Source organism: Passer domesticus, chromosome 10, assembly GCF_036417665.1.
Source record: "Passer domesticus isolate bPasDom1 chromosome 10, bPasDom1.hap1, whole genome shotgun sequence".
NCBI classification, from domain to species: Eukaryota; Metazoa; Chordata; class Aves; order Passeriformes; family Passeridae; genus Passer; species Passer domesticus.
The window spans coordinates 9851039-9878244 of NC_087483.1; the positions used below are offsets into that span (position 1 = coordinate 9851039).

The window sequence follows — 27206 nt, forward strand, 5'->3', positions numbered from 1 at the left end:
CTGTACTCTCAGCTTGCCTTCCTTTAAACCTGTGCTTGATCCTTCAATTTTTTCATTTTTAAGTATCCTAGCAGCACTGAGTACTCAAGGCACTGAGTACTCAAGGAGAATACAGGAGATTGATTTTGCTCACTGTTCAAGTATGATTTTGCTCACTGTTCAAGTATGATCTCACAGAAATGTGTCCTAAACTGCCATAATCCAGCACCTTCCTTTTTATTAGTGACAAGGCAAAGTAGGTACTTTTACCACCTGAATAAAGCTTTCATGCTCATGTATGTGTTCATGCTACTCTTCAAAGGATGCAGAGTCTGAACCTCCTCTGGCTTGTTGGGCTGAGAGGTTACATGAGCTTCTACAGGCATCTGTGCTCACTGAAACCCTCCTTTTGTCAGACAATTTTGTGTTGCAAGGCCAGAGCAAACACACCACTCCTCCCCAAAATAATGGCAGTATTTCCCCCTATCCTGCCCAAATGAAGTTACACCAGCAGAAGATCCAGCTCTTTGCCACCCTGCTCACACCACATTTCTTCCTTACACTTCAGATGTAGTTTTTCAATCAAACTCTGTTCCCATTTGCTGGAGTTCAGTATTTTGTCTTTAGCATTTTAAATTCATGCTTGTGAAAACAGCAACTATATTCACTTGAAAATCAAACTGGAATGAACACGTGCATATAGAAATACTGACAAAACAAGTATCTGCTCATCTACGTGATACATGTTTTCTCTAATGCTTGTTTTTATTCTTCTGGAGGACAGGAGTCTCCTGAATGTTTTCTCTTTTCAAAAAGCAGAAAAAGTGCATTTCTTTGATCCAACCCAATCCTTTTTGATTCTGGAGATCTGGAATCATGGTGCTTGTGATTACTCTGCCAAATCACTCATCTCTTCTGTGGAACAACTCAGTGCAGCAGCAGGAGATGACAAACCAGAGCAGAGTGCAGGTGCACTGTCACCTCTCTCATATGCTCTGCCTTTGTATCATCACCATCTTAAGCCCTTTTCACCCAGGGCTGTAAACAGGTTCTTGCTAAGCCAAAAGTGAGACAGCTGCTTTGACAATGGATACTGTGGTTCCCATCAGACGCAGGAAAAAAATCTACTTAAAATACTCCTATTTTTTAAAAGTAGGAGTATTGCAAAAACAGAAAGTAGTCCCTGAAAAATTATGTTTTCCAGGAGTTAGAGAAGTTTTCTCAAGCCTTCTTATTTTATTGAAGCAGCCTGCTTGTTCAACTATGCCAACAAGTTAAAAGGTCATACCTGGATAAGCAGATGATGGGATGCTGAGTCTGACTGTTAAACAAGGGAAACCCTCTGTTCCTACAAAGAAATAGAAAAATATTCTTACTGGTTTCTATGCAGCAAATTTAGCATAAACTCAACATTGTAAGGGACTATAAAATGTCCTTACATCTTATGTGTACATTTCTGTCTGAGCCTTTTTCTCCCAGCTTTATTTCCCAAGATTCATTAATTCAGATTCCCTGTTAGTCCAGCCTGCTTTGGGACCACCAAGGAGCTGCTTACTCCCTAGGCCAGCACTAAAAAAAGCTGGCACTGACTCCAAAAACCTGTCCATCAGGGAAGAGAAATGGAGCACAGCACAATGCCAGCCAGACTCCCTCCAGACTGGGAGAACTCTCAGAGCTGCTCTATGCAGAGACTCTGCTGCAGGGCAATCCCAAGCAGGAATGGGGAAAGTGGAGGAAAATGGTTCCTGAGATGCACAGAAAGTAATGGAAGAAGAGCAAGAGTCCCTCACTGACTTCCCAGTATGACACTTCAAAATAGATGAAGATACCAAGGCAGGGAACTACAACAATTTCTTCTTTAAACTGTTTCTCTTGCTGAAGTTGTAGCAGAGGGTCTTAAGTTTAGCTGGGATAAGTAACAAAGGTTGCCACAGATGTTGGTGCCCTTTTTGTGACCCTCTTTAATCAGAGAGAAATGCCTGGGCAGTAAATGCAGTTAGCTTGCTGAAACAGCCTCTGCATGCCCCACCATCCATCCTCTCTCCTTTCTCTAAGGCTTTGACCAGAGGACACTGAGGAAATCATTCCAGGTGCAAGCAGCAGACAGAAACCCAAGGGTCTCCATCAGGGTGAAAGGGGTCTCCTCACCACATGTCCTTGAGTATCCCCCAGCATTATGATGCCAGCTAGTACTATCACCTATACTTAAGGCTGCAGCTTCTCATGGCCAAGACGCTTGTACATTTTTTTACTTTAGTTGTTCAGAAATTAATTCCCTGTATAGAGTATCTGACTCAAGCTAATGCTTTTGTTTGAGAGTTCACTGTTTTAAAGCTTCAGCAAGAATAGAGCAGGCATTGCCAGAAGCTAGAGTAGTAAAAAACATAAAACTAAACCAAATTAAAAAGAAGGATAGAAGGTAATGACAAGAAGTAAGATGTAAGTGTGAAATCAGAGAGAATCATAATTCATACTCACAAAGGCAACTAACCTTAAGCTAGAGAGCAGTTCAGATTCTTTTTACTTCCTGGACTGTTATCCTTTGTGACTGAATTTATCACCTTGTCTGTACCACATCACTGGCATGGGGTTGTGCTAACTACAGCTTTCCATCAGTTTCCCCAGTTAACATCCAACAAGAACAGAAAGATTTTGCTGCCCTGAAGGGGGAAGGTTTCATATGGTTCTGAGAGCAAATAAATGAAAAATTTGCAATGGAATAAATTCCACCTTACTGCAGAGGCTGCCAGCTGAGTGCACCACTCATTTATGAGCATTAATTAGTTACAGTAAATGAGCTATGTGGAACTGAGGCTCCAGCCAGCATCAACTCCACCAACCCACAGGACAAAGATGAATGTTAAAATAAGCTAATTAAATTTTCCCTGGCTCAGCAGAAAGATCAATGTTCTTGACAGTTGAGGATTGAGCACGTGGCACCCCAACAGCCCTCTGATGTGCCACCACTGCCACAGAGCCAGAACCAGAGGAGGTGGAACACCCCTCTGGGGAGGGGCAAGGAGACAGAGGCACTCTACAGGGACATTAACAGAAGGATGGAGACACCTGCTACTTGTATGCCAGATGGTCAGATGGCATTTTTACCAAAAACAAACTTGGCTTTGCACTTTCATTATCTATTCCACCACCATTAAATATGTGTCCCAGTAGCCTGCTGAAAGTCCACTGCAATAAATGTGATTTTAGCCACCAGTAGAGTACCAAAAATACCAGACAAGCAAAATACAGATGCCAGAAGTGAGCAGCATTTTTGCTGCCCCACATATTTGCTGTGTTCAGCCTGCTATCACCATTTCCAACTCTTGCTGAGGAAGAGGAAAAGGAAGAAAATTAGATGATTCAAAGGTTCTTCTGCTGGAGAACAGAAGAGACACCCACACATACAGAGATGGCCACAATTCCATGTTTAGGGCATTTAAACAAAAAGCAAGAAGTTAACATTTAAGTGCCTGGTCAGAATGTGGCACCAGATACATCAATGGGGTTTTCCACTTCCTGTAAGCACATTCTAATAATCACAGTACAGAATGTATTAGGAAGGGTTTCTTTTTCTTTGTATTTCTCCTAAACCCTGTTGCTTAAGACAAAAATCCAGAAGAACTTGTCCCAACAAGAAATTATTGAAACTGGCAGTGTCTTCAGAAAAGCTCTGTGCCCTGATGAAGGGACATGCTGTTTATTGATGCCCTAGAGCCAGGGTGGCAGGGGATGGCACTTTGGCTCCTTCAAGTGACACTTTCCACAAGGGACAGGGCACAAAACAGATGAGCTGGTTTTTCACTCCTAACGAGAAGCTGTGATTAATATCATCCATCTTGGATATGGAAACCTAAGTCAGGACATGCAAGCTTATCACAATGAAGAAAACTTGAAGTCTTGTCCACAAATACAGCCCGGTAAGTGCATTCAACACATTTTCTTCCACTGAAGTACATCAGACAGATTCTCTGTTGATGCAGACTAACAAAGGGCTGACAGCTCTAGGCTGGATGCACTGTGACCTAGCATCAAACAGTCAGGGAAACCTGCTCATTCTGGCTCTGCCATTTGCCTGTGGATCAAGCACGCTACTTCCTCTGCTGTATCCAGTAGGGATTGCCTTTTTTTCTTTTGGTAAACACTTTTTGACTTCTGCCTACAAAAATTGATAGGAAAAATCCAGTGTGCATATACATACACATGAATAACAGAGGACTAGGGTTCTATTCTATGCACAAGGTATTTGTAACCATTCTTCATTAAAGTCACTCCTCCTCTTACAGACCTCTTAAAACCAACAGGATTGATAAATTCATACATTGTACTAATTTTAAAAAATATATCTGTCTTTTTCAGGAGCTGTTTTCCTTTCTCATTTGAGGGTTTGTGTGTGTTCAAATACTTCTGTATGACCTACCCAACAACACAGCTGTTCTGCAGAGTCACCTGCAATGAAAATTTTAAGAACTAAGTACATTCTTTTCCTAAGCTGTTCTATTTGTTCTCCTGAGAAAGGAGTTGTACTGTTATCCTGAAGGGTCAGCCCATGGCTCTGCCTTGCAGAGATATCTAGACAGATATTTATTAGCTTCAGCAATCTGCCTGCAGAAATGCACATTTAAGGTTATTAACTTTTCAGTCTGGGAGCCTGCCTTTTGCTATATATACCTCAAGAGCAACATACATGCTAGGATAAAAGCCTAAATTGCCACAAATTACTTTTCAGCATTTAGTGCTTTGCCCAATATTGCTGCAAATGGATCCCAGTCTATTAGCACCAAACCTTTTCCCACAGCTTCTTCCTTTTACACTCCACACTCTCCTCCTCCTTCCTACTTTCCATGTACCCTATGCTTTCCCCTTGGCAGCAGAGGCTTAAAATAACAGACATTCTTCAAAGAGATGCAAAAAAACATATTCTGGTTATCTGCAGGGCAGAATTCACTACACATTTATTATTATTCAGTTTCCAAAGTGCTAGGAAATGAAGCAAATATATCTGAACTTCAGCTAGGGTTGATGCAGAGAGCAAATGTCTTTAAACCACGTCAGCTAAAGGAGGCAAAGGAGAGGCCAAGTTGTGCTGCTGTAAATCACTGACCATCAGCACAAGCCAGCAGGCTCTAGATGTGGCCTGAAATTCAGGAAGGACTGTAGTGGATGTTGCCTCAACTTGAGAATCAAGACTCCAGAGCCACACTGACTGAGGAAAAACCTGTACTGAGATTTTTACCATCAGTTTGAGCTGGCTTTGGGCAGCACACAACTCAGTACTTCCCTCACTCCTGGAACATGTTGTTTCTGAAGCTAGTTTAGCATGCTCCCTTTTGACCAAGCTGATTTATAAAAGCTTTAAATGATTCAAGAACAAGCAATGCTGATAGTACCATCACAAATTTATTTATTCCAAAAACTACTGCACTGCATCTGCATTAAAATGGATTACTCCCAACACTTAATTCCCATTGCTTATCTGGTGACTCATTTTCACTAAAACATCCACACCAAATCTTTCAATAGTTAAAAGAAAATTTTAAAGCCCTGTAAATTGAAAAAGGTCTTTTCATGGGGAAAAACATGCTGCCAGTCTAAGCAGCTCAGAGTCATGAAGGTAGAGGAGACAAAGCCTGGCTTGGTTATGACCTGAGGAGGAGAGACAAGGAAGACAAAAAGCTGTCTCAGCATCCAAGAATCTTGGCTAAGTGGAGCCTGAAATACACAGCAGACAGGAGACACTGTTCAATCATTTATAGAAATCAAGGTTAGCAGTGTCAGCACATTTGGCCTGAGAGGAAACAGTTCCCTGATCCTCTTGACGCAGAAGTAACTTGGCTGCATTAGTGGCTGCCACTAAGTAAGGATTAAAGAATGGAAACAGAGAAGGACAAGGATAGCAAAGGATAAAATGAGCATGCCAATATTTTCACAGCTTGCATTCAGCAGCAGCCCAGCTAGCACCCCAAGGGTTTTTTTTCAGGAATCTCAGAAACAACTGCTGCATTTGATGGAAATATATGGTGTCTGGGTTTTACAAATGGTGTTTCTAATAGTTTATCTGATTTTGTAACTAGCAGGGAAGGAAATCGTTCTGATGACAATTACCACTGAGGCATTTTGTTGTGTTTACTGGCACAGAGCTGTCATTAACACTCCACTTCTCTTAACCACAGCTTACTTCCCCTGCAGTTATTGAAGATAGGTCTGGGGGCTGTTTTCCTGGTCTTGTCAAGTTGAATTTTAATACATACTGCTTGAAAGATGTACCACCTGCTATTTTATAGCTATAATTTATTGTATAATGAGTTCCTATAAATCCTTATGATAGCTTAAGAGACTTGCAAGATGGATTGCTGGCCTATTTTTTTTTTCACAGTTTGTCAGCAAAGCAGAGAGAGTCCCTGAGTAACTCTTGTCACCCACCTTGGCCACAGATCAGCCATCTCCCACCACTGAAGGATCTTACCTCCAGAAGAAAGGCTGACATAAAGATCTCACTGCTAATGAAGATGCTGGATAGCAATGTACTACAGTCTTTTCATTTACTTAGGAGGCCCCAGCTATTTCAGACACCCATGAAATGGTCGTATGGGCACAAGCTTTATCTTTACATGCTGGAGAGGAAAAGCTCACTAGAGATTCAGGACAGGGACTCTCTAACAGCCATTTAGTGAAACAGAAACCACCAACCCCACAAGTTGGTATCCAATAGAAATCATTTATTTAAGATCCAGGACTGAGAAATCTTTCACCCGTTAGGGACACGCCATCCTCACCTCAATATCACACACATAGAAGATATGTTTGATATGTTTCATACTTTGGTCCAGCATCATGAAAAGGAGCTCCCATTGGAAGCTGAAGACTTTTAAATTTGAGACTTTACATTTCCCCCATTTCTCAGAGCCAACACAATAAAAGACACTACTAAGAAATTGGAAAAAGTTATTACAATTTTTTCTTTTTTTTCAGTGAACAGCAAATAAAAAAGAACAACCTACTTCAAAATACAGATATTGTACTATATGCATCTTATTAAACTCTGCTTTTAACCTGTCTTTAGGCTAACAGCACTTTCTAAAAAACCCCTAGCCCTGAGTTAGCTCATGGATACAATCCAAGAGTGTGTGTTGAAATCAGGCTGCTCCCAGGCAGAGCTCGTGCAACAAATAAAGCCAGGATGTGCCAAGATTGCAAAGGGCTTTCACTCATGAGTGACAGACACAATCAACAGAGAAAATCAGCCACTGCCTTTCATCTCCTTACAAACACCTTGACAGCCAAGCTGCTGCAAACCAGCGAGTACAAGAGTCTTTCCCTCAGTCATCACAGTAATTCAGAGGGAGGAAAAAGGCAGGGAGGAGAGCACAGAAGAAGAGGAGCTGGGATGACAAAAGATGTGTCAGGACAAAGCATCACAATGAGACTGACAGCTGGCCAGAGCCACTTGAGCTTTGCTAAGCATGGGTTTAAGGATGCTGCACATCTGGACAAGCCTGGCACGAGCACACACCACAGACTGGCCTCAGGGCTATGCTGCCCCACTCCAGGGACGCACTTCAACTCAGCAGCCTCAGTGAGGGCATCTTCTCAGCTGCTGTTGAGCCCCTCCTCCTGGAGCTCTAGGACAATCACCACAGATGGAAAGCAGCAAATGCTGCTCCTTGCTAAGCTCGTTGTTGCTTTGGCTTCCAGGCTCTCTTGTCCAAAATTAAAGGTGCATTTCCTTTCCCTACAGCATCCAGGACCATAACACAGCTGCAGCCCATGCATGGGGTGGAGGAGAACAGACAAGGCAGTCAAAACAACCACTTTCCAAAGAACAGCACAGGAGACTTTTGTCTTACTGACAGGGCTGGGGCAAGTCTTATGCGTGTAAGAAATTAAGGACACGAGCATATGAGACAGGGTTAGAAAGCAAGAACTGCTGCATTGGTTTGGGTCCATTCTCTTGTTTGAGTATTCTTTTTTGACAAACCAGTTCTGTTTATCCTGAAGATTTTCCTGTCCAGACAGATAGAAAATTTCCTCAATACATCCTATAACCCAAGAGTCAACTTGGTATATCAGAGATGTGATGGAAATACAAAATAAGACACAATAAAATGTATCACTTTTTTTGGATGAGTTTTTCTTATCATCCATGTGGTATTATACAATTTAAGGGTGTCAATAAAACTTCAGATGATTCTCTTGAAAAAGTAAAAATCCCCTTTGACAGGATTGTAGACTGAGAGACTTTCTGTGGGTAACAAAGCAGGTCACTGTCTGAGACAGGACCAAACCCAAGGTCTCTCAGCTCCTGCACCTAATGACAAGTTTGAACACACACTCCCAGCATAGCCATGATGTAACAACGGTGTGTAGCTCTGTAATCCTGTAGTAACCAAGTGCAGCCTTTTCCCAGCGTGCCAGTGAAAATGATGGCAAGAGAATAGCAAAGGTTCAGGATGCACAGCTGCTCTGGGACTGCAGGAGGACATTAGCCTATGGCTAGTACATGGGTTTCTGTATCAGCTGGCTCTATGTTATCTCTAGTTCCAAGTGCACTGAAGCTCACTTTGAGGAGTCAAGAGCAAGCTGTGCAGTACCCCGGAAACTGAGCTTAAGCTGCAGATTTTTGCACTGATATGGATGTCCTTGAGACTAGAAGCCCAAAGCACCATATTAAGTGAGAAGACGTTTGCTAGAACACATCCTCGAAGGCACGGCTCCAATGTCACGGCTTATGTGCCACCAGAGACCTCCAAGATAAAGACAAGTGGCACAAAAACATTGCCTGAAGACCTCCACCTGGGAGCAAACATGACAGGGAACACAGTACAGCTTAGCCAGTGTTCGCCACCTTTTTAAAGAAAATTTTGTACCATACTTTGGATTTCTGCCTTATTCTTCTCCCCAGTTTAGAGCTTACAGCCAAGCGGTACTGTTGCAGTACTGACCCCATCCCATGGCACATTCTGGAAGTTTTACTGGCACTGTTTTGGAAAGAACCACAGGATGATATGAGCTTTGCTCAGGATCTTACTGAAAAGCCCATTTAACACATATTCCTGTAATACATGCACTTCCTATACACAACACAACTGCTGAGCAAAATCTTCCAGAGGCTTTGAACCTGTTATTTCTGAAGTCACCTCTAAACCACTTATCTCCATTAGCAATCTAGAATGCACAAGTTACCTGTCACAAGGTGAAGAGAAATTAAGCAAAGCAGAGTCTTTCAGTAGCTGAAAACAGGAAGATTTTTGCTTGCTTTGTTGGGGATTTTCCAGACATCCCCTACCATCACTTCCTCCAGGCCTGCCTGAAGGTCTGCTCCTTGAGAGTCCATAGAAATACCCACCACCACCCACAGCACATCCAAGCTACATCTGAAACAGCATCACTAGATTTTCTGCTCAACCAAAGCCAATGCTCACAGAAGCAGAGTGTCTCTCCCAGGCCAGGGACTGCTAAGGTGATTCCACCTGCCCTAAAATTCCTCTCAGCATGCATCCTGCTTTGTGGAAAAACTAGTAACCTGCTGATGACTTATGCAAATAAGCAGTGCTCCATGCCAGAGACAATGTGATACCAGAAACAGCCAGGAAGAAATGTTTCCACTGTGAAACAGGACTCGCCAGCAGTCTCATCATCACGCCCAGAACACAGGATGGCTGGCACCAGCACATCCACATCCAGCCTTGCCCCCTTCAGTATTTTCCCTTCATTCCTCATGTCTTCTCTCTTGTTCTTGCTCAACTCTTAAGAGCAACTCAACTCTTAAGCAAACTCAAGTGACATTTGCCTATCATCAGGCATTTGGTAAGAAACACCAAATTTCATCTAAAGCTGATAGATGCTTGTGGGATATGCATCCCATAAGTGCCACAGCCATGTCAGACAGAGATGTGACAGCAGGAAAATTGTCCAAATAAACTACAGTATTATAGCTGTCCATCCTTAAGAGCCTCAGCCCCTGGATTCCCTAAAAAAAATATCCCCAAGCTTTGACTTTTGTATCTAACAGAGAAACAAGGAAATTAGTGGCAAAGCCTCTTTTCCTGCTGTCCCAGTTTCATGGAAGCCCTTGTCTATTTGCACTAGAATAAAGGTGGGCTCTGCTGATAAGTATTCAGAGATATCTTACTACATGCAGGTAATAAATCTGTAAACAGAATGTTTGGATTGGGCAGAGGGATGCCATAAAAGAGAATTTCACGATGAGCTAGAGGGCTCAAAACAGACAGTGGGTGCTCCCTGAGAGGCTGTAAAGGCCAGGTTCAAATCTTCTCTCCAAAACAGTTCTGTAAACAATTTCTAGTCACAAAGTTTACACCATTATACTCAGCAAGTACGTCACCCTCCATTTAGGCAATTCACAAGGAGTCTGGGAACACAGGGCCAGCTTCATGGCTTGGAGCAGCCACCACATAAGCTGGGTTTGGGGCTTGTGGGCACTTGCAAGTGCATCCTGTCATCAATCCATTCTGCCTGATGTGAAAAATGGATTTGTAAAGGATTCTCTAAACACAGCTCACACAGCCTTGTACCACTTTTTGCAAACTCTGAGATAAGGTGTGCTAACTTAGGAAGGCCATGGAATAGAGATGACATTGTTGAGAAAGAGACTGAACCAGAAACAAGTTCCAAAAGATGGCCTTGCAAAAAGACCAGATATTTTGGAGAACTGGAGCTGTGAAACATGCATTGCAGCAAGACCACATGTGGTAAAATAGTAGCTGATTGGTGTCAGAAGTATTAGCAGCATTGTGTGGCAAATGCTAATGGGCTGAAAAACATTTATAAGGTATTATAACTAGGAAATACAGTGGCTTCTGATAGAATGGTGTTGAGTTTTACAACTCTTATGTCTCACCCTTCTATGAGACTGATAATGGAATACAATCTTTTAAAATACCTCTCAGTTGGCCCCATCTCTGTAGAGCTGGGATTTTCCAACACCTGTCTGCTCTTACAAGAAATCCTACTTTAATTTTAGGACACTTTTTACATAGAATGCAGGCAGCAGAGCTGGAACAAAACAATATGCCCATAAATACAGCTAAAGACACAAGTCCTCCTCTAACCACTTGACTGTTAACTTTTTTTTTCTCCTATTACATTTTTTATTAATTACATGATTCTTTTACTTCTTAAAAAACCATGGACTGGTCTTGTCCATGTGCTGGGTACATGGGTGGCTGTTGGAGTGGTCCCTTCACACTGTGGGCACCCTCCCAGCTCCAGCAGCAGCAGAATCCCATTCCATACCCACTCTGTGAGCCAGTGAGCTTTGCTGAAACATGAAGGATTTCAGCTGGGCTCAGGGGGCAGGCAAAGCAGCCATGGTGCTTTTTTGAAACACAAGCTGGTGTTTCCTTACTGCACTAAACCAGGAAGGAATCCCCTGGGTAGATCATCAATGCCCAGAGCTGGCAGAGATTGCCTTGCCAGGTCCTATACAGTTTCAGAAATGTTTTGTCAATCCAAGCTGAAGATATCAAGAAAACCCTAAGTATTTCAGACTAGGTCAAATGAAATGTTTCAGCTGTGTTTGACTTGTTTTTTTTTCTTTGAGTTTTCCTTCTGAAATTTGAGCTTTTCCAAACAGAATTAATTATTTCTTCAATTTACAAAACATCTAAAAAATACATTTTAAGATCAGAAAAAGGGGAAGGAATTTTCAGGAATAGGAAGTTTTTGAAACTAATTCTTTCCCCCAAAAAAGTTCACATTTTACACATAGGTTTTGGGTTTGGTTTTTTTTCCTGTTAGAAGAACTGTTTGAGTGGATAGACTCCATTATGCTCAACTTCCTACTTCAGTATCAACTCCAAACCTAATTGTGGGAAACAAGGCCTTTCTTACTTTCTCCAGAGACAAGACAGAAACAACTGACCAGCTTTCATCTGGGAGAAGAGTTTGCTGTAAGGACTCTCCCCAGTATATACATTCAAAACACTTGTTTATTTGAAAATTGTATTTGTTCCTGGGAAACCAAATGTTCTCTATTTAGTATCTTAAGCTGTAACTCATAAAAGCCCAATTCAGCAGGATGTATGCTACTAAAAAATAGCTGAGGTCAAACTGAGTGCCCATAAAGAATATACACTTCTGTGTCCCCATTGAAGTTTAGGGTTTTAGAAAAATCGGAGTGTTTTTCTTTTAGAGCACTCATTTCACATAGCTTTGTTTACTTTAATAAAATACCCCACATCTTTCACAAATTTTAAAATAACTAGAAGCTGCCAGAAGTGAAAAACCACTATATTGTGAGTTCTGGAGGAACTGTTGTGCTTTTACCCCCACATACTTAAAAAATAACACAAACTTATAACTACTTTTGTTATAAGCCAGAAGCTGTGTGGAGCTTCCTGAGCAGCTTGAGGGCTCAAAATCAGACAAACTCACCAGGAACATTGGCAGACAGCACTGCAGGAGGCACAGATTATATTGCCAGCCAAAATGCTCACAAAATGCTCCTCCTCCTAATTTTCTATCACCCTTTCTCTGCTAATTCCCTTCATTTATCAGCAGTTCTAAAGTGTGTTCCACTACTACACTTGAATTTGTTTTTCATTAAGCAAGCAGGCAATGCTAAGGAGATGAGAAAACATGGGGTAACACAATAGAAAACATTAAGATGCCTTATTTGCTCCCCCAAAACTGTGTGGTGCAACTGAAAACTCATAGAAAGTGGAAGCCAACAAGAAAAGCTGGACAAATACTGATTCCTAACTTTTTGAAATTAAATCCCCATCCAGAAAATTACTGTTCTCTCTCAGCACCACATGCATCAAAATGCATTAAAATAACAATGCTTTACCCTAAGTGGACCAATCTTGGGAAATGGTTTGCATGGTGAAAAGCTGTACTTCACTTGCTGGAGATTACCAGCACCAGGCTGCATCAGTAACTCACAGTGCCATGCTTTCTCCAACAAAAGCCAAAACTGACTGCAACACTTTTATGAAGACAGAACGAGTTGAAAATAGTGTTTTGACCTTAAGATTATGGACTTCATGCATCACAGCAAAGCCACTAACACCTGTTGGAACAATTTTCAAAATAAGCATTCTATTCCCTAATTCACATAGCAAACTTGCCTCTTTTTTAGAGCCAGCATGTAAAACTTGTGGGTCTTTGAAAGCAGAAGGCCATTACTCAAAAGCACATAAGAGCTTTCTTAAAACACTATGCTCCATTAAGAAATACCTTAATAAAGATTAAGGAAAGTGCCTGAAATCAAAGATTACTGACCCATTTGAGCACAAGAGCTGCAACCTTCTGTAACAAAGGCTTTGGGATACTTTAGCACAATGATGAGTCACACGTAGTGGGAAGACTTAAAAGAAAACTCAGTTACACAGAGACCAGCAATTCTGCCCTCCTGGGAGATATTTTTTTTAAAAATTGCAAATCCACACTTTAAATTCACACATTTGAAAATGGTTTCTAAGATTTGGAGACAACATTACATTGCTGTTAAAGTAAAAAGCTGTTTAAAAACATTGGTGGACAGCAACGAAAAACACAAGGAGAATCTCAATTTCAGCACTGATGCAATTGCTAACAAAATCCATGTTTTCTATTCTGAGGCTATTAACACTTTAAAATCCTACCCTATAGCTAAAAAAATTATTCCCATAAATGTAAAGACATAATAGATCTCCTTAAAAGACAAGGATGATCCCACTGCTTAACATGCTGCCAGAAGAAAAGGTTTTACTTTCAGCTCCAGAACTGTCCTGCCCTTTACATCACATGCAGGAGGATGTGACACCATTTGCCGTTCTCGGTCCAAAGTTCAGGGATTGATCCTGGGCGAGCACCTGTCAGGCACTGAGCTCTGCTGAGGGCAAACTTCTGCACTACAGAAACATAAGCAAGGTGTGTGATGCATGAAAACCTTCTCAGCCAAGAGGAACAGCAAACTTCCATGGCTGTTGTGCAAAGGCAGAAAGCTCCTTACGCTCCCAGAGCTGAAGGAAGCAGCTTTTCCTGCACACAAATAGCCAGGCAGTAGCTGCCAGATACTACAGCCATGGATTTCCTTTTGTTGAGAGCACAGAGACCTCCAGTGCTGGAGAACCACTGCAGGAGTCAGCTCATACAGCCCTGTGCATACTGAGCCCCACCTCACTTATGGAGCCAAACCAACTCACCTGTTTCTAGCTCTCTTTTTGTGCCTCAGGACCAGGGACTGAGGCACCCAAACTCTGAGAAAAAGGTTTTTCTTCCAACCACAGGGCCTCAAAGACTTCATTTTTTCAGCAGACTGCCTCTGAGTTCTGTATCCCAGAGCCCTATCAGCTCTAAAATGTTGGAGCAAGTCCAGAGGAGGGACACCAAGTTGATTAGAGGGCTGGAGAGAAGGCTGAAAGAATTGGGATTGTTCAGCCTTGAAAAGGGAAGGCTTTGGGATGACCTAATTAATTGCAGTACCTGAAGGAAGCAGTAAGAAAGACTATAAGAGCATTGAGTGACAGAATAGGGGGAATGGCTTCACACTAACAGAGAAGAGATTTAGATTGGGTATTACGAAAAAATTCTTTATTGGGAGGGTGGTGAGGCACTGGAACAAGTTGTCCAGGGATGTTGTTGATGCCCCATCCCTGGAAGAGTTCAAGGCCAGGTTGGGCAGGATTTGGAGCAACCTGGTCTAGCAGAAGATGTCCCTGCCCACAGCAGAGGGGGCCGGAACTTCCTCTCTTCTTCTCTTTAAGGTCCCTTCCAACCCAAATAGTCTGTGCTTCTATGGTTCTGATCAGCAGAGCACGCACCAACAACATTGGAGGAGCTGATTCTACTTGGTTCTAGTTTATACCAAAATGCCAAGTAGATCCTTAACAATTTAGGCTGTGGCTGACAGTGACACCCCTTAAAAGTAGGCAGTGCCCATACTGAGAAAAGGCATTGATCCTTGAACAGTTTATAACCAAATACAGACAAACAAAAGAGAGAAAAGGAAGCCCCAGTTGTTCCTATGTACCTGTATTTATGATGTAGAGTCTCTCTGCAATAATCAACTTGTCCTTCAGCATCAGTGCAGAATATGTTCAGATGTAAGTTACACAAGAGGAGAGTTATCTATGTTTGTTCTTCCATAACCTGATTCCCATTCCCCAGCTGTTCCACTATTGCCTGCTCCCTGCCTCTGATTTTTGAGTATTTTATGTGGAATCATTTTCAAAAATAGTTAAGAACTGTGTTGTAATGTGCTGTTGTACTCATTTTTTTAAAGGTTATAAATTGAGGCTAAGTAAGATAAAAAGCCTTGCCTAAAAACATGCACAGCCTCTATGGTACATCAGGAAAGCACATGCAAGATTTTTGGCATTTCAGTCCAAGCTCTAGGGACAGAATCATTGCTCCTGCTTAGCTAAGGGCTGCAGTCTTTATAAGCAGCAAACACATCATATGGGCCATAGGCCTGAAGTTTATCTTAAGCTCCTTTAAAAGCACCGCTCATTATTCAAAGGAAAATGTGTGACCTTTGTGACATCTCTCTGGAAGGAGCTTTCATGTCTGTTGCTGCTGAGATTATTAGAAGACATGGTATTTTGGATGCAAGCTAAGAAATCCCAATGCTTTGCTGCTTCTTATTCTAAGGCATTAAGAAACAGATTTCTCTGGGTTTTGTAGGAATTGGGGAAATACATGAAAACAGGAAATGAGCAATGGAGTGGCAGGGAGCTTTGTCCATCTCCTCCTTCCACGTCTCTTTTCAGATGCTGAAGGACCCCCCTCAGCTCCATTTTGATCAGGAAACATTGACTGGAGATTAAAGGAGGCAACAGCCAAACTAGAGGTGTGGAAGGAGTGAAAACTTTGCTCAGTTACCTATTACAAATGGACAGCCCCTCCTTATTACACCTTTCCTGGGCACACAGTAGGGCACTTTGCTGAACAGCACCTTCTCCACCAAAGAGAAGGCACACCTACTGCCTCAGGGACTGGCCATGGCGTGGTATGGTCTCTTTCCTGCTGGATGAGGATGGAGAATGCAGGTGACATACACCCTGCACACATACTCATTCCCTCCTCTGGGAGACGGTCTCCTCAGCTCTAAGTGTGTTTTGGGGAAGATGCTCTAAGACTACGGGAACAGGACTGGGTTTGAGCTTCCAAAGAAAGGGTGATTCCCTATGCAGTGATGAAATCAGTGGATATAGAAGAATACAGCTGCACCCCATCAATACACCTGCACCTATCCCTTGCACTTCTCTATGCTCACCTGGCCAGTGCTCTATCCTAAAGAGGTATATTGTTACCAGACCTGGCTTGGCTCAAAACAGGCACAGTGACCTAAATGGCACAGCTCTGGACTCTATCAGATGAGAATGTGACCTTAAAGCATAAGCTAGCTTAGGTAGAACTCACAATTTGATCACCAATACAATACTTAAGACAACAGAACTGTCAGTATTCCTAGAAACTAAAAGGCACCTGAACTGACCCTCCTTGAGGTAAATCAGACAGTATTGGCCTTTATTAAGGTTTCATTCCTTCAAGCCCCTTGCATCCACATATGTTTAGTGCCAATTTTCTTTTAGTCTCTTAATACTTAGCTGGACCATTTCCCAGAAAACATATGCCATGTGAAGTAGCTCACCCCTACAAACTAATTAAAAGAGTTTTTGAAATGAATTGCCTCTTGGCTAAGCACATTTTTTTAATCTGTATTTTTCTCTCATTATTGACTGTCATGATCTTTTATGCAAAACCCCAGTCATGGTGATGTTAACCCAAAAGTGCTTGAGGGAACCACAGTCTTCCTCTTTTGCCCAAAGAGCCCACAGGCATGTTCTCCAAGCTGTGCCACATCCCAGTTTAATGATCAGGATATTGGGAAACAAGAATCAAGGCTGAGACAGAGAAATTCAAAGGCTTCCTACCATGTGTAGTCTGACTTACAAAGGCAGAACTGCAGCACAGTGCTCTTCACTCAGGGAATAAAAAAAGGCACTTGATAGGAGAAGCTGCCACGAAAATAACATCACCTAAAATGTGTGTCTGAATTCTGTAGGGACATATGGTGTCCCAGCAACAGGCTCCACCAGAAGCAAATACGGACACAATTCATCCTGCACACGTGTGACAGTGGGGCCATAAAGTCTGTGAAACCAAAGACAGAATTAATCCCCTGTAACCCAGTATACGTGCTCAGTGTCACAAAATAAATAATCAATTTGCCTCAATTAGGCTACATCCTCCTGCTGTCACACAACCTCTGCTTGGCAACTGCACAGCTGGGTGAAAACAACCCCTTACGTATCAGTAACTAGTGCATAAAATTTTGCCATATTCCAGTATCTCAGTGGCCTGCTCTGTAAAGGTAGCCAGGGTATTTTCAATTCAGATGGATATATGAGATGGTATATTTTAGTCATCACTTCGCCAGTAACATCTTGGAAAGATCAAGAGGATTTAATCAATTAGCCCAAAGCTCAATAAAAGTGAAACCAAGAAATGCCAAAATAAAGCCCGAGCACATTCTTGGTATGAAGGTAACGGTTTAAAGCAAGAAAATAATATCCAAAAACAATTTACTGTATTTTTATATAATAAACACAGTGTAATCTAATGATAAAAATTGTTTAAAAAAGTAAAAAACTGTAAAATAAAAAATAATAGTACAAAATTTACTGTAATTGTAATAAAGACAAGTGTAATGCACTTATAATAAATTTGCTTCAGCTCTTTTCAATTCTTAACAACCTATGAAGCCTATGACTTGCTAACACTAGTCCACAGGGGTATTTAATGCTAAGAGACTAATGGGTGCTTAGATGCCTTGAGGGGTTGGAAGAAAGGACCTATTATTTTGGATAAACTGCATGTTGTGAATTACTTGTTCCAATCTTGTTATTCCTAGGAAAAATAAGTTAACTAGTTAAACTAAACAAACAATCCACCCTAATTTTGCCAGTTACGGGGGAAAAAAAAAAAACCCCTAACTTGCAAAAGGTATTTTATTACTGGAACTAAAAACTGAACTACTCTACACAAGAGGCAAAATCTTGCATGGTGAGGACTAGCATGTGTTTTGGCTTTCAGAGGTGATAAGCTAAAAGCCACCAGGGCACAAAAAGCCTCATTCCTACTGCAGCACATGCACACAAACAGTAACTGCCTGTCAAGGCCAGCTATGGCTTCACCTCTGAAAATGAGACAAACATGCCTACTAGAAGTCTTTTTACTCTTTCCTATGGATCATTAAAAGCACCAACTCAGGAAAAACCTTCTACAAAAGTGACACAAGCAATTTAACAGGAAAGCATCCTCAAGTGGCAGCAGCTAAAGAAGCTCACAAGGAAGCAAGAGGGGAGATATTCACTGTGGCCTGCCCTACAAATGCCATAAGCTCAAAACTTGCATCAGTTTTCAGCCTTCTCCCCACAGCAGAAAAAGGACCCAAATGACAAGTAATCATTTCTAACATTGTTGTGAAACACAAAAGGGAGCTAAAAGCCATCCCCAAAGTCCACACCATTTTGACTGCATATGCTTTAATGTACCATTTGCAACCAGTTAATAAAACCATACAAATTTGTTTGAGTAGAACAATGAAAGTATTTCAGTGTAAATTTAAGTTTTAGGTTGAGCCACACAGCCATGTATTGCTATTAAAACACTTGTAAGTAAGAATTTTTTTAAAGGGCCTTTTTGGTATTTTCCCCCACCATTTTACCTTTAACATTCAGCCAGATCCATCACAATTACTAAGTATTTGTTATAATGATGTAAATATGTGACTTAGAGCACACATTCAAACACCTCCACACTCACACCCAACTGCACCTTAGCTATACCTTAGCTGATTAATAATGTATGGTTCAATATACTAATTTACTCCACTGAAGACCATCAACCAAGGAACAGACATGCCCAGCAAAATGCTGAGAGCTTCTCAGATGTAAGGGTTGTATTAAAGTAATATCTGTGGCAGCCATGAGCACTTTAGAGGAAATGGCAGTTTGGAAATAAAGCAAGCCAAAGCTCTCCCACCTCAATTTAAGTGAATAATTAGAAGGTGAATTTTAGTTGTTAATATTAAACAATAGATTGTCCCATCCTGCCAACATTATTAATGTCACTTTTCAGCATAACGCCAGCCTCTGGCAAAAGGCTCTGCAGTGACAATTCCAATTAACTTTTCTCATCTTTATCTCACCTGTCACCTGTTAAAAAATGCATGTTTACTCCATCTTCTCCCTGAAGAAGTCTGACTGCAGCTGAGGTGAAGTGGTGTCTAAGTCAAGCAGGTCATGCCATCTAAGCTCCACTTTGTACAAGTCACTCTGCATGCTGTTTGAGCTGCCATCTGACATGCCTTCCTCCCCAGCTGCCTTGTGCCCTGCAGACAGCCTGCCTCTCCTTCCCTCAGCAGTGGCAGGGACCCCTAAGGGCCACTGTCCTCACCTGCAAACCTCAGCAGAAAACACCCCCACAGCAAGAGCAGCCCTTCTCTTGTCAGTACCTCAATTTGCCCCTGCACTCTCTTTACTGATCAAAGCAGGTCCTTGGGGGGCCAATCCAAAACCCATGGAAGGTGATAAAAGTTTTCACCTGAGTTCCAGCAGGTTTTGAACCATGTTCTCTTGGCAGTATCACGCACTTCTCACAAGAAACACAGAGAGAAAAGGGGGAGAATCTGCTTTATACAATCCTGGGTTCCCCCACCAATAAGAAAAGTGTGGTCAGAAGGATCATTCTGTTACATCAGGAGTGTTTAGGGCCCAAGAGGTGGTTTCAGAAGTCCATCCCAAGCTGGTTTACAGAACAATGACAGCTACCAGCTGAAGAGACACAGTGGCAACATGGGATATGTCCTCACAGAAAGCACAGAAAGCATCTGTTTCCATCCTGGATGCTGTCATGCAGAGGGAGCTGTTGCTGAGTATTTGAACACCACCTCCAGTCCCTACTGGAGCGAGTTATCTCCCAAAAGGGAGCTCATGTCAAACCTGAAACCACACAAACCATCATACCCAAGTGATATGATACCACATAGGTGTCACGTAACACCAAAATCTCCACAGACCTAAGAGCCAGCTTGACTGAGAAGAGATGTGGTCCCTGACTGAAGAAAACTTCAATCTTTCTTGGGCATACATCAAAGTTCACACTTGTTTGATTATCCACAGCCTCTTAATACACCTGTGGGTGAAATGGTAGAGGTTTTGCATGCAGACAAGCCTTTAAGAGCTGACTGCACACAAACACACAAGTTTATGGCAAAATTAGATTATTTGAACTGGCACAACAAACCATGTTTACAGTGCATTGCACATCTGCCATTACATTTTTATTACTGTTAGCCCACCTGAAAACTCCTTCAAACCTCTTAACTCTTGCTAACAAACTTTTTACAGCATTCCCCAAAACATCCTCCACACCCAACACTCAGTCTCCTTGAAATCCTACTTTTTTTCCCCCCTAATATAAAGAAAAATCATTACATGTATTTTGGCTTTCAATACTTAATGCTCCAGCTATTGTTTAGATGGTCACTGTCTTCAGTTTAAAGCAAAGGGACCTATTAAAGTGCTGTGATTAATCAGGATGATAAATGTGGCAGTGAGGTCCCTGCTATAAATCACATTTCTTGTGCAGAAAGGCACTCACACCAAAACAGGGGGGGGAAAGCTCATTTACCACTATTGTAGTAAGATTATTTTCTGTTTAAAAAAGTGGCAGCCTCTTTATTCAATAATGAATGCAGGCTGACCAGCAGTTTAGAGACCTAGTAAGACATGGTTAAAGATGATAATAAAACAAAGTTACCGTGTGTGAAATAGGACAGATGGCAGCCACACAATGGCCATCAAGTCTATTTAAACAGATAAGTAGTTTTCCTATGCCCAGCCCAGCTCTAGACATGCTGACTCAAAGGCTGGCTCTTGTCCCATGGAGCCCTCTAACCTAAAACAGGTGCAGAGGTCATGGGGTTTCCTTCCATGCTTTCATTTAGCAATTCACCCATTCTCTCCACCAAGCACAACACGAGCAGAGCCTGGGACAGATGCTCCTGCCCAGCAGTGATAAGCTACGCCTCCGTGCCTTGCAAACACATGCTTCAGACCCAGGGACAAAGCAGCCCAGCTCTGGGAAAGGCAGGGCACATTGTGCTGGAAATGTGGCAGGGAGCCTGGCAAGCCCAGCATTTCACTGGGGTCTGAGACAAGCTGCCATGGACAAAAAAAAATTTTAAAAAAGCCCATTTCACTTCAGAGATACAAACTTTCTGCATATCCAGGATCAGTGACAGATGCAGGGCAAAAGGACCAGGAAAGCAGTGTCAGCTGGGGTAGCCAGAGCCAGTGGGCTGCAGTGAATATTCAATGACGTGGATCAGTGAAAGATTTAATTCCTCTAAGCAGCCAAGGGGCTCAGATCCAAGGCCAGTTTCTGCTGTGGGGGAGCATTTTACCAAAAGCAAAAGCTGCTGATGACAAACCAACAACCAGAGACAACCAAAAAACTGGAGGGAACACACTGGGGAGGCTGGTGAGAGAAACTCCATCAGAGACACCAGCAAATTTCTGTGTTGTCTGACAGGCCCTTCCCCATCAGACACTGCAAGACTGGGGATTTTAATATTGTAAGGATTATTTCAATCCATAGGCTTAACCTTCCTACAGCAAACCTGCAGGGACAGTGCCACTGTCTTTGTGCTGGCAGGCAGCCCATCAGCCAGAGCCCTTCCAGTCAGCATTTCAGACAGGGCCAGCAGCTTCCTGCAGGAGCTGAGGGTCCCTGCTTCCCACCTCACCGACACCTTGCACTGCTTCATCTTTATAGATACCCAATGATCTCTGCCAACAGGATTGCTGGGAAATGAAAATTAGTTCAGTTCTCATCAACACCCATGGCAGGAAATCCTTAAAACCCTTTTTAAGCTTTGTCATAATACACGACTTTCTCACATCATAGTTTATTATACAACTATTTCTTTCTATTGATTTAAGGAGAAAGGAGCTAAACTGCAAGAAAGCATATTAGCATCATAACATGAATCCAAAGGTGGTGTAAGAGCCTAATAAGAAAATACAAGCTCTAAAAAGTGCTTTGTCATTATGACTGCTTAACACCTGAAAGGCTTCATAAAGTGTTTTTCCCTTATGTCTGCCTATCACAATCACTCTTTAACACCTGAAAACTACACGTGGTACTGGACTGTGAGTAGTCTGCCTAGAGGCCCATAAAAAGGAAGGCAAAACTGGTGCAAAGCACAGTATGGTGATTACCTATCCCATGCTTTTTTAAGTAGCCATATGACCTATGCTTTTTTAAGTAACCTTGGCTTTTTTCTAACTTTTCTCTACTTTTCTCTTTGCCTCTCTTACTATTAAATAAAAATATATCAATTTTTTGGCATCAACATTTAATATTCTTTGGTTTTAATCTCGATTTTGGGAGTATTTTGAACCTTCAAAATTCTATTTTTTACACAGATACTTATCTTTCTTTGCTCTTCTGTGTTTAAACCTGTTCATAACAGGTGGTAACATGTTTTTGACAGAATGCACATGATCAATTTAGGCCTTTCATTACATTCAGTAAACTATTCAAACAGAAATACATGTGGAAAGAAGATGCTCACATCTGAGATTATCCTTCACTGCAAGCCTTGTCCAAGGTTTTTCAAGTCAACAGTCAATTCCGTAGTTGCTACTCTAGGCCCAGTATTTTTTAAAATTAGCTCAGTAATAATATTTCAGAACACCTAGATAACCTGCCTAACAAGATAGAAACAATCATCTCCCCTCTGACAGATGTAGAAAGTTTTAAAACAACCCCATCCTAAAATATCCCAAACAGTGGGGTTTTATAAACTGAGTGAAAGAAGATACACTATTTTTTTCCCCTCCTGACACGATTGTTTTATATGCATTTCTATATTGTATTTGATTAGACACATATATACACACATATTTGGTTACAGGAAGAAGCTTATCTGTTCCAGGAATTAGTCTGTCCATGGTACTTTACTGCAACAGATCTCATAAAAATATTTTTACCTCCAGCACTCCTTCACGGATATTAGATAGAAGAGTTTGTTTTGGTATTTCTCATGCCCATTTGGATATTGCAGAAAGGAATTTTGTAGGTCACGACAATGTTATCACAAGGGCTATCTGTAATAAAGAGCACTCCAGAAAGTGCAAACTCAAACAAAATGTAGGTGAACATGTGGAAACATGCAATGATTTGACTGTGTCCCCTTTTGTACATCTCACTACTTTTCTCCACTGTTAATGAGAGATTGGTATTTCAGGGGGGAAATCACAAATATTTTTCAAAGCCATTCACCATGGCTGAATACTTATGTTTGCCTTGCTGGGCTCCGATTAACCTTTAACATATGAAGAACATTAACAACAAAAAAGTTTTGGGTTGCACAGCCAAGAAGTATTTTGTAACACAGTTGCAAATCACAATCCAAAAGGTAACTGAGGTGGCTCTGGTGCTCAAGACATGTCTGAAGCAAAACCACAGGTGGCTTTGGTGCTGGAGACATCTCTGAAGCAGAATGACAATCATCTACAAGTTGCCTTTAAAGGATATGAGAACAGCCCTAAGCTTTCTGTGCCCTTTTTCAAGCACAGCAGCAGAAGTTAGAGGAATTTTTCCTGCACAGATCTCTCTACAACTGAGAGGAGAAAGAACTAATATGACCTTCAGCAAAAGACACAGATGTGGCCTCCACATGTGGTGGAGAACTCCACTACCAGCACAGGCACAGCAGAGTCAGGAGGCGTTTCTTTGGTCATGTGCAGACCCTCCTGCCTAAAGACATCCACGTCCAACTTGTGCAGGCAACCCACAGCAATACAGCTGTGCCTTCTGACCTGCACCTGGGCTGCCAAGCACAAGTGCCCAGGAGCAGGAACTGTTAGATTCAACACTCCCTTCTGCTCTGGTTCCCTCCATTCCATATGCTAAGTAAGATTAAACGTGTTGTGTTTCCTACAGACACACAAAATGAGACGATAGCACACAAGAAAAGGTAGGCTCAAGGCTTTGCTCAATCTGTAAATAGCCTTCTAAAGTAAAAGTTGCAGGACAACAACACTGAAAATAACAGGACTTCACCACAATAACAATATGCCCACCCAGACACTCCCAAGAATCCAACCTAGCCAGTTCCATGAACTAAGGGCCATCCCACCACATTGAACCAACAGGTTTATTATGAAGATCAAAATCTCTGACTACTCTACTCTTACACCTACCCACCCACTCCAGGAGTTGCAAAACACAACACTTAGGGGACACAGCAGAATTAATGGGAACCAAGAGACGTGCATCCGTTCAGACGATAGCGCCAGGCAACCACAGAGAACTCTGCCTTTGCTGTGTTTGTTTTCTTCTCTTTTGATTTTGTTTCTTCGGGGATTTTTATTCTTTAGCGAGTTCTTTCAAGGAGTTATTTATGGTTTGCAAACTATGAGCTGCATGGATGCCTTACTTGTGTCATGGAGCATGGTTTCCATCTCTTTTGTTCTATAATTAATCACTGAAGTGCTCAAGCTTCCCCCTTGTTACACACACATTGGTATTTAAAGTTTTCACACACCAGCTAGTATACAACTGTAAAACTCCTCTTAGTTGAATACATTAGTCTTGAATTTACCTTTCCATAATGACTTCCACAAGCGTTTGCTGAAAGCCATGTTTACTAATGGACACTAAATACCAGGAACCTGAGAGTGAGCTCATTCATTTAGACCCTCAAGGGCATTTCTTTCAGGGAAGGTTGTCGCAGTGAGCAGCTCTGCTCATGCCTCACTCTGACCTTACAAGTACTGCTGCTCTTATTATGTAACACCACCACTACAAATAATGGCATCAATTCTTACTTTGGAGATTGTTAATATGCTTAGCTGCACTGCAGCCATACTTCATGGCAGCTGTCCAAGAAGAGGACACAATTCTCCTAGGACTGCACATCCACCCAAGAAGGAACCAAGCTTCTGCTCAGAGGGACATCAAGAGCAGCTCTGAGTACAGCGAGCCCACAGCAACAGGTGCTGAGCACAAATCTCTGTGGAGCCCAGCGGGTTCTGGAAAGAGAGGTCAGCCCTTTCTGTATATGCATAGGACTGTGGGATATGGGGGGATCACAGAATTTTAAAGCTTAGCTTTCTGTCTTTTCTAAAGGCATTCAGCACATTACTGAGGTTCTCAAATCGGTAGCTTTAATTTCTATTATGTGTATTTAAAAAAAATAAATATATAGATATATATCAGCATCATCTTGACTCATTCTTTGGCTTCAGTTTTATCGTCATTTTGCTAAACCCACAAAAAGATTACCCAACTGTTGTCCTGCCATTTAGAGATCCAGAGATACATGTAGGAGCTGCACACTGGCTCTAGCAGAGTATGTATTATGAGTAAGGTGCTCACTGCACCTTGTTTCACTGAAAAGTGAATGTGTATTTCCAATTCCCTATGAATTTCAAAGAGACACAGGATCAACAGTCAGACTACACTGGACTTTGCCAGAAGCCTGGGAAAGCCACTGGAGCAGAAAGTCATTGGGTCCAGGGTCTGTCCCCACTGGATAGGTGACCATGAGAGGGGCTGAGCACCTCTGTGGATGGCCAGGATTCCACCTGGCTGTAGCTCCAGGATGAGGCCTGGCAACACAGACTGTCTGGCATGCACTGAAATGCAGCAACAACTAAGCCCAGATTTAGTATGCATTTATCAATACAGGTATCAGCCATCTTGATTCATCACAAACTTGGTTTACACCCCATTGCCAGCATGGAAGAGTCTAATGGCAATTCATCCACCAGGCCACCATAATCCCACTAAAAAGCACTGAGAAGGGGTTTGGATCAATGCAAGTAAACCCACCCTTCAACAGATCTCAGTTAAACTGTTGCAACTATGGAAATCCTAAAGCAGATAGTTCTGTTCTAAATTATGCAATGTTAGTGGATTTCTCCCTTCTCTAGCCCCTGCCACAGACAAGTTCAGGTAGACTATGACTGCAGTGCTGAAGCCCAACAGGGCAGGCTGGTTTTTAGACTGTGCAAAGGCAGAGCCTGATTAATCTCCATGTCATTACAGCCCTGTGCTGTCCACTTCTGCTGCCCTTTCTCCATGATACCTCAGCCTCAAGTAGTTTACCCCAGCAAGAGAGACTTCTAAACCCGTGAAACTCCAAATCAACTCCACTGACATCTTATACTGCAAATTATCAGGTCAGAAATGCCAATAAAGCCCCTCCCAATGCTCAGAGAAGGTGCAGAACACAGTTGCAAGAGAGCAACTTGATGCCTCGTGAAGGCTGACCTAGAGCAGAGGCCAGACAGAGTCAAAGAATAAAGCAGGGATTTATTAAAAGGCCTCAGTGGATGCACCTTGGGCAGCACAAGAGCCCAGCCAGGGCTGCACCCAAAATGAACCCAAAATGGTCACAAAATGGACAACCGATAAGAAGGTCTTTCACTTTTATAAGTTCTGGTCCATTTGCATATTGGAGTTAATTGTCCAGTTACAGCTTTAGATGATAAAGTCCCATCCTTCTTGTTTTTCTCTCTTCAGCCCATGTTCTTTATGCTCTTGAGCCTGAAATTTGGATCATTTGTCCTTGGTCCCCAGCTAGAGAAGGAATTGTTTTGTCTCCCTATTCTGAGAGAGCTCACCATCCCTTAATATGAAGCTCAGACCTACACACTAAAGCAGCACAGAATCTGAAAATATAAAACCTATAACCTGAGGCGTCCCCCTGGCCTGTGCAGTGCTGCCAGAAGCTCCGTGGGGCCTGACAGCACCCTGACCAACACTACAGTGAAGCTGCACAGGGATGTACAGGCAGATGAACACTGCTCCTGGCACTACAGGGCAGTAAGAACCAGGGGCTTTCTCCAGAGCAAAAATGAGACACCAATTCAGCAGAATCTCCTCTCTGCTGTACTGCCTATGCTTGGACTGTGCTGCCTGTGCTTGCAGTGATTTGTCAAGGAACTTTCCGCAGAGATGTGTCGTGACCTTGTTTCCACATCTGTACTTCAAACACCTGAAATAAATGTTTGAGGATGTGCAAGTCCCCAGAGCTGTCCCATGTATCTTCTTCTCCTCCCCAGACAAATTCAGGGCTATGAATTCTACCAAAAGATCAAGCTTTTCAGTATCAAATGCTACCGTGGTGAGGAGCAGCAGAGTGCTCAGGTTCCTCTGGGCATGTGGAAGGAAGCAACTTGGAAACCACAGAGACAGAG

At 42.2% G+C, this 27206-nt stretch overlaps 1 protein-coding gene across 48 annotated transcripts in view; it reads right to left on the bottom strand.

The window, feature by feature from the left end:
- MAP2 (microtubule associated protein 2) overlaps nt 1-27206 on the bottom strand; it is a 224647-nt gene that overhangs the window by 99436 nt on the left and 98005 nt on the right. For 34 of the 48 annotated variants that reach the window (XM_064433662.1, XM_064433663.1, XM_064433673.1 and 31 more), the window contains one exon: nt 1268-1327. The exons of the other annotated variants lie outside the window; for them this stretch is intronic. The gene's annotated coding sequence lies outside the window, so the exon portion shown is untranslated. The remainder of the gene's footprint in view (nt 1-1267; nt 1328-27206) is intronic. 48 annotated transcript variants of the gene reach the window in all.